Genomic DNA, 13,042 nt, shown 5'->3' with positions numbered 1-13,042 from the left:
TGCTGAAAAGGGCACTTGCTGTGTCAAGTTCTCCTCCCACCCCCATTCCCTTATGGGAAGTTAGGTCTATGAAAGTAAAATAGATTTCAAAGACAACTTAGTCCGAACCCCTGCTGATTTGGTAAATCCACTGTAAAGCATTCCTGATAAGTGGCCGTCTGCTTAAAAACCTTTAATGAAGGAGAGCCCACCATCTTATGAGGCAACCTGTTTGTTCCACCATCAAATCAGGAAGTTCTTCTGAAGGTTTAATTGAAATCCCCTTTCTCTCAATTTGAACCGGTGGTTTGGCTTCCACCCTCTGGAGTAGCAAGAAGTAAATACGTTCTAGTTACCACATGAGTTTCCCTACTCCAGGGTTTGCAGATGACAGGGGAGTGACAGGGAAATTCACCACAAGAAGCAATGGCATTATATGTTTTCCACAGGTATCTGGGTAGCTGCATCGAGTCCAGTATGCCATGCCATGTAACCCAGGTCTCAGTAATGCTCACAACTATATATCTGTAGGTCAGTATTATTATTACCCACATTTTGCTGATGGTGACTTGGAATGTGGGGAGAAATTTGCATTTAAAGCCAAATCAATCAAATTTTCCACTTTTCACATGAACTTAAACACAGCCACACTGCAAAATTCATGTATTTCTGAATGTTGCAATGCAGTTCTTCAACCAAGTAACGAGTGCAAAAATGTATGATGTTGTTGTTGTTGTTTAGTCGTTTAGTTGTGTCTGACTCTTTGTGACCCCATGGACCAGAACACACCAGGCACTCCTGTCTTCCACTGCCTCCCACAGTTTGGTCAGGCTCATGTTCGTAGCTTCGAGAACACTGTCCAACCATCTCGTCCTCTGTTGTCCCCTTCTCCTTGTGCCCTCCATCTTTCCCAACATCAGGTTCTTTTCCAGGGAGTCTTCTCTTCTCATGAGGTAGCCAAAGTATTGGAGTCTCAGCTTCAGGATCTGTCCTTCCAGTGAGCACTCAGGGCTGATTTCCTTAAGAATGGATAGGTTTGATCTTCTTGCAGTCCATGGGACTCTCAAGAGTCTCCTCCAGCACCATAATTCAAAAGCATCAATTCTTTGGTGATCAGCCTTCTTTATGGTCCAGCTCTCACTTCCATACATCACTACTGGGAAAACCATAGCTTTAACTATAAGGACCTTTGTCGGCAAGGTGATGTCTCTGCTTTTTAAGATGCTGTTTAGGTTTGTCATTGCTTTTCTCCCAAGAAGCAGGCGTCTTTTAATTTTGTGACTGCTGTCACCATCTGCAGTGATCATGGAACCTAAGAAAGTAAAATATCTCACTGCCTCCATTTCTTCCCCTTCTATTTGCCAGGAGGTGATGGGCCCAGTGGCCATGATCTTAGTTTTTTGATGTTGAGCTTCAGACCATATTTTATGCTCTCCTCTTTCACCCTCATTAAAAGGTTCTTTAATTCCTCCTCACTTTCTGCCATCAAGGTTGTGTCATCAGCATATCTGAGGTTGTTGATATTTCTTCTGGCAATCTTAATTCCGGCTTGGGATTCATGCAGTTCAGCCTTTTGCATGATGAATTCTTCATATAAGTTAAATAAGCAGGGAGACAATATCCAGCCTTGTTGTACTCCTTTTGAACCAATGAGTTATTCCATATCCAGTTCTAACTGTAGCTTTTTGTTCCACGTAGAGATTTCTCAGGAGACAGATGAGGTGATCAGGCACTCCCATTTCTTTAAGAACTTGCCATAGTTTGCTGTGGTCGACACAGTCAAATGCTTTTGCGTAGTCAATGAAGCAGAAGTAGATGTTTTTCTGGAACTCTATGCAACTCTATATGCAAAAATGCATATATTAGGCTAAATTAGGTTAAATTGCATACAAATATGTGCATATTAAGAGAAATTTGTACTAAAACGCTGATAATTTTTCAAGAGGACTTTTTAAAAAATGCAAGCTAGTGTGAAAATGCAAAGCCCTGACTTATTTAAAAAAAAAATTAGAAAGTGAAAGAAATCAAAATTGACAGATTTCCCCATTCCTAACTTGGCAAGAGATAGCAGCTGCTTAAGAGCTCCATAGCAGCAGCAACATAGGAGCATAGGAAACTGCTTTATATTGAGAAAGTCCCTTGGTCTATCTAGTTCTGGACAGTCCACACTGTCTGGCAGAGGATCTCCAGGGTTTCCAACAGGGGCATTCCTAGCTCTTCCTGGAGACTGAACCCGGGACCTTCTGCTTGCAAAGCAGATACGCTACCACTGGGCTATGCACTGGCAGGGGGGTTGGTTGGTTCATAGTTCAGCCATTAACCATTAGGCTATACTGGCAGAGGGGCTCCTTCTGCCATATCAGCCTTTTTCCTGCATAGCAATTCAGCCTTGCACAAAGAAGCATGCATAGTGTAATGGGAGAATGGCCTTTCAAGTGCATATTTTTGTCCTGAAGCACATGGCAGAAAGTCAATACCAACCCTGAGTTACTCGCACAAAACTCCCTTATGCTTTCTCCATAATGCTGAACAACATCAATTCTCTATGGTGATTTGACACGTATTTTCTTGGGATCTCTGTCTCCCGCCCACACTAATGTTGCCCCAGAGATTTCAGAAGGGGGAAAAAAAGTGGTGTTCAAGTGGCAGTTGTCTGATGCTTAGATCTTTGGCTGGTTTGCAAGAAGCACATATGGCATTCAAATCTGGATACTAACAACATTAGAGGAACAAGTACACATTCACACTAAAAATAACCAAGCACTCCTTCTCGCTTGCTCTGCTCGGACAGGAATGCATTTCAGCTGAAATTGTGCTCATAAATAATGCACACTTAAACACACAAGTTCTGTCCATCATTAATGTTTTCCTCTTTCTTGCCGACTTCTCTTCAGCACATCCTCTGCTTTATCATTCCCACTCCTTTGCTTCTCTCCTCATTTCTTTTTAAACCATGGACAGCTTGTTCCTTGGAATAATTTACTGGAGCAACCTCTAACCCCATTCCTGCTTAGCTTCAGCGAAGTTGCTTAAACTTGTGCCTGAAGACCATTCCCTAAGACAAGAGCTGCCAAGCTTGGTGGCTGTGGGTGCAATGGCACCATTGATGTCTGCTCTGGCACCTACAAAGCCTCTGAGATGCACCCCAAACCCACTGCTGCCTTTGTCATGAGGTGGTGATGGTGATTACCTGTTTCTCTTTTGAAAAGTACATAAAGGTGAAGGAGGAGGCTGGAAGAGCGACACGATTTCCCATTTCCTCCTTTAGTTCTATGCAGGTTTGAAGGCTCGTATTAATTCTACAAGATCCAATTTTTATCCAGATCCATTGGGGAAGCAAAATTGGTGTGCACAAGCTTTTTCTCTGTCTGTCTCTTTGGGGCAGGTGTGTATGTGTGTGCCTGAGGCGAGCAGGTGGGCCTGTAAATGTCAGTGACCCATACCCTAAGACGATGCAGAATGCTGCAATCAAAATGATGCGTCTGATGGGAAGTGTATTCCTAGCACAGTATCAGACAGTGCTTGAGCACATCTCTCAGGTTTCATGCCACAGCTGCTGATGCATCCTAGCGATGGCTCAATCCCTGGCATAGGAAAAACACTACTACTACTACTACTACTACCACTTTATTATTTATACTCCACCCATCTGGCTGGGTTTCCCCAGCCACTCTGGGTGGCTTCCAACAAAATATTAAAAATACAATAAAACATCAGACATTAAAAACTTCCCTAAACAGGGCTGCCTTCAGATGTCTTCTAAAAGTCAGATAGTTGTTTATTTCCTTGAGGGTGGGAGGGTGTTCCACAGGGCGGGTGCAACTACTGAGAAGGCCCTCTGCCTGGTTCCCTGTAACCTCACTTCTTGCAGTGAGGGAGCCGCCAGAAGGCCCTCAGCGCTGGACCTCAGTGTCTGGGCTGAATGATGGGGGTGGAGACACTCCTCCAGGTATACTGGGCTGAGGCCATTTAGGGCTTTAAAGGTCAGCACCAACACTTTGAATTGTGCCAGTGTGGTGTAGTGGTTAAGAGCGGTAGTCTTGTAATCTGGGGAACCGGGTTCGCGTCTCCGCTCCTCCACATGCAGCTGCTGGGTGACCTTGGGCCAGTCACACTTCTTTGAAGTCTCTCAGCCCCACTCATCTCACAGAGTGTTTGTTGTGGGGGAGGAAGGGAAAGGAGAATGTTAGCCGCTTTGAGACTCCTTAAAGGGAGTGAAAGGCGGGATATCAAATCCAAACTCTTCTTCTTCTTCTTCTGCTTGGAAATGTACTGGGAGCCAATGTAGGTCTTTCCAGGCCGGTGTTATGCGGTGTTAAGTGCCAAAGCTCAGTTTCTTCTGAAACTTTCTGAACGCCTTTATCAAGTGGGATGTACTGTGGCAACAGCAAGAAAATCAGGAACTGTTATGCCCATTCTATCTATACTTTGTGCAAACTAATAGTCATTTTCGAAAGTTTAACTGTAATGGAGAAGGAAGCTACAAGGTCAGCGTAGGTTTAGCAGTGACCTTTGTTTAGGTTGATGTGTGTTGCTGAGGGTAGAAGCAGGGCTCTGGGTAGTCTACCCAATGAGGGCATTTAGAGATCCCAAGTGGACCTTCATTGTGAATGCAGATGACTCTGGGATATGGTTACACTCTGTGCAGTGTTGGGGAAATAATGCTTGCAAAACCCTGAGCAATAGAGTAAGGAACTAGCCTGAGTTTTGCATATTCCTCTGGAAGAGGCTAAAGTAAGTGGGACTTGGAGGAAATGAGCATCAAATTGGGGGTGTGCATGTGTCAGAATTCCCCAGGACAGTGGATTTCGCTCAGATGCAAACTCCTGTTGCTTATGGTATACATCTGAAGGATTTCAACGCATCCGTGATGATGCCAGCGAAAGGTTGCTAGGCAACAGTGTCCTGCCCTCGGGGTACCATCAGCCAATGAGAGGTTTTTCTCTGATGCAGTTCTCCTATCTCTTATTCCACGAGTTGTACATAATCTTGCTGGAAATGTGGCATGCCTCTAGAAACGATGTGAGCCTGCAGCATAATTCAGTGGCCAGATTTTCAAAACAGCTCAGCAGCAGCAAGCAGCCCCTTCCCCCCAATGCTGTCCACATGTTGCCTTCCCTTACTATAAAACAGACAGTACTATAAGCATTACAAGCAAACAGATGTAACTACCTTGGGAAACAGCACTGGTTGAACTTCAGGTTTGAAAACCAACCTATTCAATTTAACTGTCCTTGTGTAGTCGTTTTAGCTCCTGCATTATATTAATATGGATTGAATCCAGATTCTGCTAAGACTATTTGTAAACTTAAATGAGCGTAACGGAAGTCACAAGCTTTCATCTCCAGCAGTTCATTTGTAACAGAAGCAACTGTTGCCAAATGTAGATTTTTATTGTATTTCGTTGAAGAGGGATGTGACCGGGTGTTCTCTCCAGTGCCCATCACTTGATTATAAACAGTCTCTGTGTATATTTTGATTCAGGAAATGCATCAAAGATTTTTCTAAACAGTTGCTATGATACAAGAGTGGTACCAGCATTCGTACTGGGTGGCCATCATAAAAATGACTGTTTTAATGCTTGCAAAGGCATTGATCCGGTAAGTACCACCTCTGCTCCTTCCTTTGGCCCTCATGGCCCAGTAAGTTATTTGGGAGAAGATAGAGGAGGAAGATGGCAGGAAATCATCATGTCCCCTGGGAGACCTTTTCCCACCACTGATGGGACTGTAAATGTCAGTTCTACAATCTTTGGTGAGGTGGGGAAGGCTTTCTCCCCAGAATAATACAAATACTGGCAGAGTGCTGCCAGGAAACCCTGGGCTTGTTCTCCCAGTCACCATCTCTAATAGGAAAAAGCATTCTGCCAGGGCCTGGGAGCATTCGTCAACACCAGTTTCCCTTGCTACCTCAGTTATGCTCCTGGGCCTTTTGGTCTGGCAGAGAAGGGTGTGTGTGTCAGCAGCATCAGTGGGCACTATAGTAAGTGCATTTATAGAAAGCACACCGGTGCAAGTAGATAAATAGGTACTGCTGTGGCGGGAAGGTAAATGGCATTTCCGTGTGCTGTGGCTTTCATCATGGTGTTCCATTGTGCCAGAAGCAGTTTAGTCATGCTGGCCACATGACCTGGAAATCTGTCTCCCTCAGCCTGAAGCGAGATGAGCGCCATACCCCATAGTTACCTTTGACTGGACTTAACTGTCCAGGGGTCCTTTGCCCCCCCCCTTTTTTAAGTAAGTGCCATAGCACCTTTCCCCAATTTTTTTACAGTGGGTTCTGGGGCAGTGTGTGTGTTGAGCTTTTGTGAGTGTTCACTTCGTAAAGGTTCCAGTCTTTCTTTGGGTAAACAGGGTGTTTCTGTTGCAACCTTACTAGAATGTTGGACCTCAGGAGGTCTAATTTTCCTCAGTTTGCATGAGATGCTGCACCTGCCAAATTATTATTTAGTAATCTGCACAATTATTAAATCATAGAATTGTAGAGTTGAAAGAGACGCCAAGGGTCATCTAGTCCAACCCCGTGCAAAGCGTGAATCTTTTGCCCAATGTGGGGCTTTAACTTACGACCCTCAGATTAAGAATCTCATGCTCTGGCTGAGCTAAAACGATGTGAGAAGTTGGAGATGAACAACTGACCTGTCTGTCTCTTAACATTCCTTTTTAAAGGTAAGAAGTTGAAATACCTTTGCCTGAGTTACTGCTAGTTGGGAGTAGATAGCATTGGGCTAGGTAGATCAGTTGACTTACTATAAGGCCAATCTGTATATCAATTTCTGACACTTGTGTTGGTATATCATCGAATGGTACTGGATGATCAATGGATGATCAAGTAATGCAGAGAGAAATATGGCATGTTATGGATTCACCCAACCTGAACAATAACAATTCACTCATAGCCAACACATAGTAATGACTGGGATGGGATTTCCAACCGGATACAGTCAGTTTTATTGAGGTATACCTAATTCCACATCCAGTAATTTGACTGCGTGTTTCTAGACTCTTTGTTATTTTTGTATACCCCTTTTAATTGGAAAATTTATTAAATAATTGGTTTATATTATAGCCACAGAGTTACCGACTAATATTAAAAGCAAAACAACCTTAATTCAGTACACAGGGAGTGCCCGTAATTAGTTAAATCAACAGCATTCCTGTCCTCTAAATTAGGTTTAACTGGGCTCTGGACTGTTAAATATAATTGTCTTATATGCAGTAATGTTTCAGGGAAGGAGGTTAATTATGGAGCAATACCTCCCTGCCACCAACTGCTTGCTACCAGCTGACATGGATCTTTAGGAGACAACAATGAAAAGGATTGCCGAGTGCAGCAGCATCGAGCCATTTATTTATTTTAAATGGAAAATGGAAATTGCCTACCATGGTTTTGTTTCAGGGGAAAATATTCTGCTGTGAGGAAGATTTTCTTCCCATGGAGCTATCTAAACATCACGGTTAGGGCCTCCACCACTCCGCAGGGAGAGGTTCCTTCTCCCCCTCGACTCCCCCCTCCTCGCATTTGCACTGTCTCTGGGGATTCATCAGATAGACACAATAGATTTGCTTACAACCACTTGAAATAATTTCCAGGGCTTTAAACCACAGAGGGAGTCCAATTCCAAGCAGAGAAAGCTCAATGACTAAGGTTAGCCCCCTGAAGGGAGGGTATCAGATGAAAAGGTCATCCCCAGCAGGGAAATCCTTAGGCCCTCCTGGCACTGGGCTATTGGCATTCATAAATATATTATCACCATCATAATCTTTGCTTCTCCTTTTAACTAACTCTCAACCAGTCCTAAGGAACCTTAACAAACGCTATGAGATTCGGAGCTCACCCAGTGATCTGGCAGAAGGATGGTTCTTGTTATGTACTGAAGTTCTCACCCTGGGCCAGCAGGGGGATACTGTAGATAGTTTTCACTCAGGTCCACATATGCAAATAAGGGATTGAAAGTGACGTTCAGTGATTGGATAGTTACAGAAAGTGGTTACTGTTACCTTGTAGTGGAGCTCTATATAAGCAGGCTGGCTGAACCCTTCAGTTCAGTCCTGTTCTGGCCTGTGAATAAACAAGAGCTGTTTGAAGAATCGCTGTGTCTTCTGATATGTTCACCCACAACTTAACAGTTCTAGATAAGAACTAAAAAGTATTTAATAATCATGGCAGTAGACAAGGAGGAGTTCTGGACAGGAATACCCTTGTCTGAAACACAAAACGATGGCATGTTTCCCATGACTCCCAAACAAGTTTGGGCGTAGAAAGCAGAGTTCTTTGGTTAATTAATGGAAGGTTATAGATTTGGTATCTTGAGTAGGTGATGCCAAAATATGTATAGTCATCACATGGTTAGGTCTCTGCATGTAGACCTCTCTTCAGTACTCTACATCTTCAGAAATCTGCCCATACATTTACAAACTACCAAGAACATTTGATGCACAAATATGAATGCCCTTGTAACCAATGCTATTTTTCTAGAAAAAGAGGTGCTGAATGCCTCTGTCGCTCTCTTGTAATGGCAATGGTGCTCACCAGAGAGGTGCCAGAACCGAGTTCTGAGGAGTTCTGACTGAAAAATGCCCTGCTTGTAACACACACACACACACATATACACACACACATACCACTGTTCATTTTAGAGCATCTGGGCAACATTTGGCCTTAACTGTTTGTGCCTCCCAAACTCTCAGTGCTACAATGTTCTACCTTACTTACATTTTCTGAAGGCTGAAAGAAGGGCTCCTATACTCTCCAAACCCTTTCTTCTAGCCTATATGTTTCCCTGTTGCACAAGCAAATCTGCCAGAGCACACTAGAATGCTTTTAAAATTTCTGCTAAATTCTCCCCAGGCTCGAACTTGGATACTATTTGAGGTCCTCCCTTGAGCAGAATCCGAGTGCAGCAAGAGGGAGCACTAGGGAGACTTGCCAGTATCTGTCAGGAGGGATATATGGGTAATAAATAGGAAATGAATGAACAATCATTGAATAATATAGCATAATAATAGTCTCCCATGCTACTGCACTGCTATCAAACTCAACCACAGTTTCCATTGGTGGGCAAAATCTTCACCCTTTACCATAGGGTTACCAGATGTCCCTGTTTCCCGGGGACAGTCCCTGGATTTGTGAATAAATCCCTGGACAAATTCCATCCCCGGAATGTCCCCAGATTTCATCTAATGTCCCCAGGAAACGCAGCAGCGGCAGTCTCAGCAGCCTGGAGCAGTTGTCTCTGGCTGGCTTCAGGAGCTGCTCGGAAGTCCCCATATGATGGTGGTGCAGGGGCCCTAAGATGCAGCTTCTGGCTGCCTCCACCTTCCCTAACCCCAGCAACTAAGGGATCCCTCAGCTGGGAAGGGAGGCTTCCCATTGCCTAACTGAGAGATCCCCACCCCGCCCCGCCCTGCTCCTGTTTGCACGCAAGTAGGAGTTGGGATGGGGCTGCTCCAAAAGGCAGTGTGAAGCCTCGCTTCCCAGCTGAGGGATCCCTGCCCCCTCCTGATTCCACAGAAGTAGGAATGGGACTGGGGCTGCTTCGATGGGAAGGGAGGCATCGCACTAGGGATTGAAACCGGGACCTTCTGCATTCCCAGCAGTGGCTCTGCCACTGAGCTACACTTCTTATCAATAGAACGTCAGCAACAACAACACAACTGAGCACATTTCACAGCATTCAAATTACTTGAACTAATCCTGCGCACACTCTTTAGCATTCTTATAATCCACCTTTCATTCCCTCTGTGATTTCACTCTTCCCAGAGTTTTGCAGCTACTGAATATTTTGATTGTGCTTAACTTTTGCAATAAAGGACTTTCTCCTTTACAGTGGTACCTCGGGTTACAGACACTTCAGGTTACAGACTCCGCTAACCCAGAAATATTACCTCGGGCGAAGAACTTTGCTTCAGGATGAGAACAGAAATTGTGCTCTGGCAGTGCGGCGGCAGCGGGAGGCCCCATTAGCTAAAGTGGTGCCTCAGGTTAAGAACAGTTTCAGGTTAAGAACGGACCTCCAGAATGAATTAAGTTCTTAACCCGAGGTACCACTCTATTACTATGGCACCTGCCCTTCAAGGAGTTCAACACGATTTACTTTAAATGACCACAATAAATATATATGACTTAACCACATGGTGGTGCTGCAATACACTATATACTCCCACTCTAACCTAGTCTTGTTTCTGAAACTGACTACCACTGTGGATTGCATCAGTACCACGAAGCCTAGCTTGTGCTTCATTCAGAGTTTTTGAGCTAGCTGTCCCAAAAGGAATCAGCTTTTCCCCAAAAAGAAGCTGGTTTCGAAATCATTTCAGCTAGAGAACTCTCCTCTGCAGGACTATTTTGATTTGCCGATTGCTCTTTAGGAGGTAGGTCCATAGTATTCCAATTTCCCAGAGGCTGAAAAATCTAGCATGGCCCTTACTAATAAAAAGAGATGAGCGAAAAATTGCAGGCTTCCAAATTTTCTTTTTTTTTTTAACCCCAAACCTTCCTGGAAACAAATCAGCTGATTTCCTGAGACAACCCAAGCAGCTGAAGAGGTAAACATCCTCTCGCTACTCGCCTCCCAATCATCCTCGCCTTTACTTACCTGCACATGATAGCTCTTGAAAAGTGGGGTTCTCCCTGTTCTCCATCGCTGCTGCTGCTGCTGTCACCTTGCAGACAAATATCTGTGCCCCATGATATTCTTGTAAAGAAGCTGGTAAAATGTGGTCTTGACTATGCTACCACTCAGTGGATTTGTAACTGGCTGACTGACCGAACCCAAAGGGTGCTCATCAATGGTTCCTCTTCATCCTGGAGAAGAGTGACTAGTGGGGTGCCACAGGGTTCTGTCTTGGGCCCTTGGGTCTTATTCAACATCTTTATCAACGACTTGGATGATGGACTCAAGGGCATCCTGATCAAATTTGCAGATGACACCAAACTGGGAGGGGTGGCTAACACCCCAGAGGACAGGATCACACTTCAAAACGACCTTGACAGATTAGAGAACTGGGCCAAAACAAACAAGATGAATTTGAACAGGGAGAAATGTAAAGTATTGCACTTGGGCAAAAAAAATGAGAGGCACAAATACAAGATGGGTGACACCTGGCTTGAGAGCAGTACATGTGAAAAGGATCTAGGAGTCTTGGTTGACCACAAACTTGACATGAGCCAACAGTGTGACGCAGCAGCTAAAAAAGCCAATGCAATTCTGGGCTGCATCAATAGGAGTATAGCATCTAGATCAAGGGAAGTAATAGTGCCACTGTATTCTGCTCTGGTCAGACCTCACCTGGAGTACTGTGTCCAGTTCTGGGCACCACAGTTCAAGAAGGACACTGACAAACTGGAACGTGTCCAGAGGAGGGCAACCAAAATGGTCAAAGGCCTGGAAACGATGCCTTATGAGGAACGGCTAAGGGAGCTGGGCATGTTTAGCCTGGAAAATGGGAGGTTAAGGGGTGATATGATAGCCATGTTAAAATATATAAAAGGATGTCACATAGAGGAGGGAGAAAGGTTGTTTTCTGCTGCTCCAGAGAAGCGGACACGGAGCAATGGTTCCAAACTACAAGAAAGAAGATTCCACCTAAACATTAGGAAGCACTTCCTGACAGTAAGAGCTGTTCGACAGTGGAATTTGCTGCCAAGGAGTGTGGTGGAGTCTCCTTCTTTGGAGGTCTTTAAGCAGAGGCTTGACAACCATATGTCAGGAGTGCTCTGATGGTGTTTCCTGCTTGGCAGGGGGTTGGACTCGATGGCCCTTGTGGTCTCTTCCAACTCTATGATTCTATGATTCTATGATTCTAAATACAGAGTTAGCATGCTTTGGGAACTGTAGGTGTGAGAGTGGAGAGAGATGCTGCAAGTCCTTTTTTGGACCTTACATTGATGTGATTCAGAAAAGGGTTTAGAACTTCGTTTGTCTTTTGAGTACCCTATTAGGAGTCTCAGATGTTCCAAGCTGGCCACAAGCACACTTCCACAGCTTCTCTGTTCACATTTACTTTATTTTCTGCCCCCCCTTCTCTTTTACTTCTCTCATATTACACAACACCCACGGGGTGCTTACATTCCCACAAATGACATTATTCACAACAGGTGCTTGTTCTTATTATTTATGAAACCACCTTTGCTGTCATAATACGAAAGCCTGTTACATATTGGCACAGATGTGAGACAGCCTCCCCCCCCCCATTCTGTGAACATCTAATCTTGCTTGGGGGTGGGGTGGGGGGAGAGACGGTGACCCTCACCAAATGCTTTCATATAAAAGAGGCCCCACTGGGAATACAAAACCTCCATCCGTGGTTGGGGTGTGCTGTCTAGCAGTCAGAATCTAATGAAACTTTGGCTACCCTTGATTATAATGAAACATTAATAATGAAAATCTCGCAGCCATTTGTAAGGAAAGGTTCAGAGCAATTACTCTAATTTTAAAGGAGACGAGATTACAGCTTGGGGAGGGGAAAGGGGGCATACAATAGATCATTGCTGCAAAATCCAAGAATAAATCATTGCTAACTGGGAGCAGAAGACTAACTCTTGTGTCCTTCCCAGTTCTACTGCTTGTTATTACTAGTAATGCTATCACATATATTCAGTGAATGACATGCATCTAGTGGGCAGGTTATATCCCAAGCGCCAGAGCTCAGGTCCATCTTTCATCTCTGCCTGTCATTCACTGTACAGCGACCAACAATTCCCCTCAGAGAACTCATGATCAAGCCTCTCCTGTTTCTACCAGGCAAGGACCACATCACTGTAAAACATATGTGAAGCTATGCTATGCTGGAGTGCCAGAAAACGGCTACTCAACAAGGGCTACCAGCTGTCCAGTGTAGTAAAAAAGGTAAAGGACCCCTGGACGGTTAAGTCCAGTCAAAGGTGACTATGGGGTTGCGGCGCTCATCTTGCTTTCAGGCGGAGGCAGCCGGCGTTTCTCCACAGACAGCTTTCCAGGTCATGTGGCCAGCATGACTAAACCACTTCTGGTGCAACAGAACACTGTGATGGAAACCAGAGCGCATGGAAACGCTGTTTACCTTCCCACCACAGTAGTACC

Source organism: Podarcis filfolensis, assembly GCF_964270895.1.
Source record: "Podarcis filfolensis genome assembly, chromosome: 4".
NCBI lineage: Eukaryota > Metazoa > Chordata > Lepidosauria > Squamata > Lacertidae > Podarcis > Podarcis filfolensis.
The sequence above is the reverse complement of the archived record's forward strand: the minus strand, read 5'-3'. Positions refer to the sequence as shown.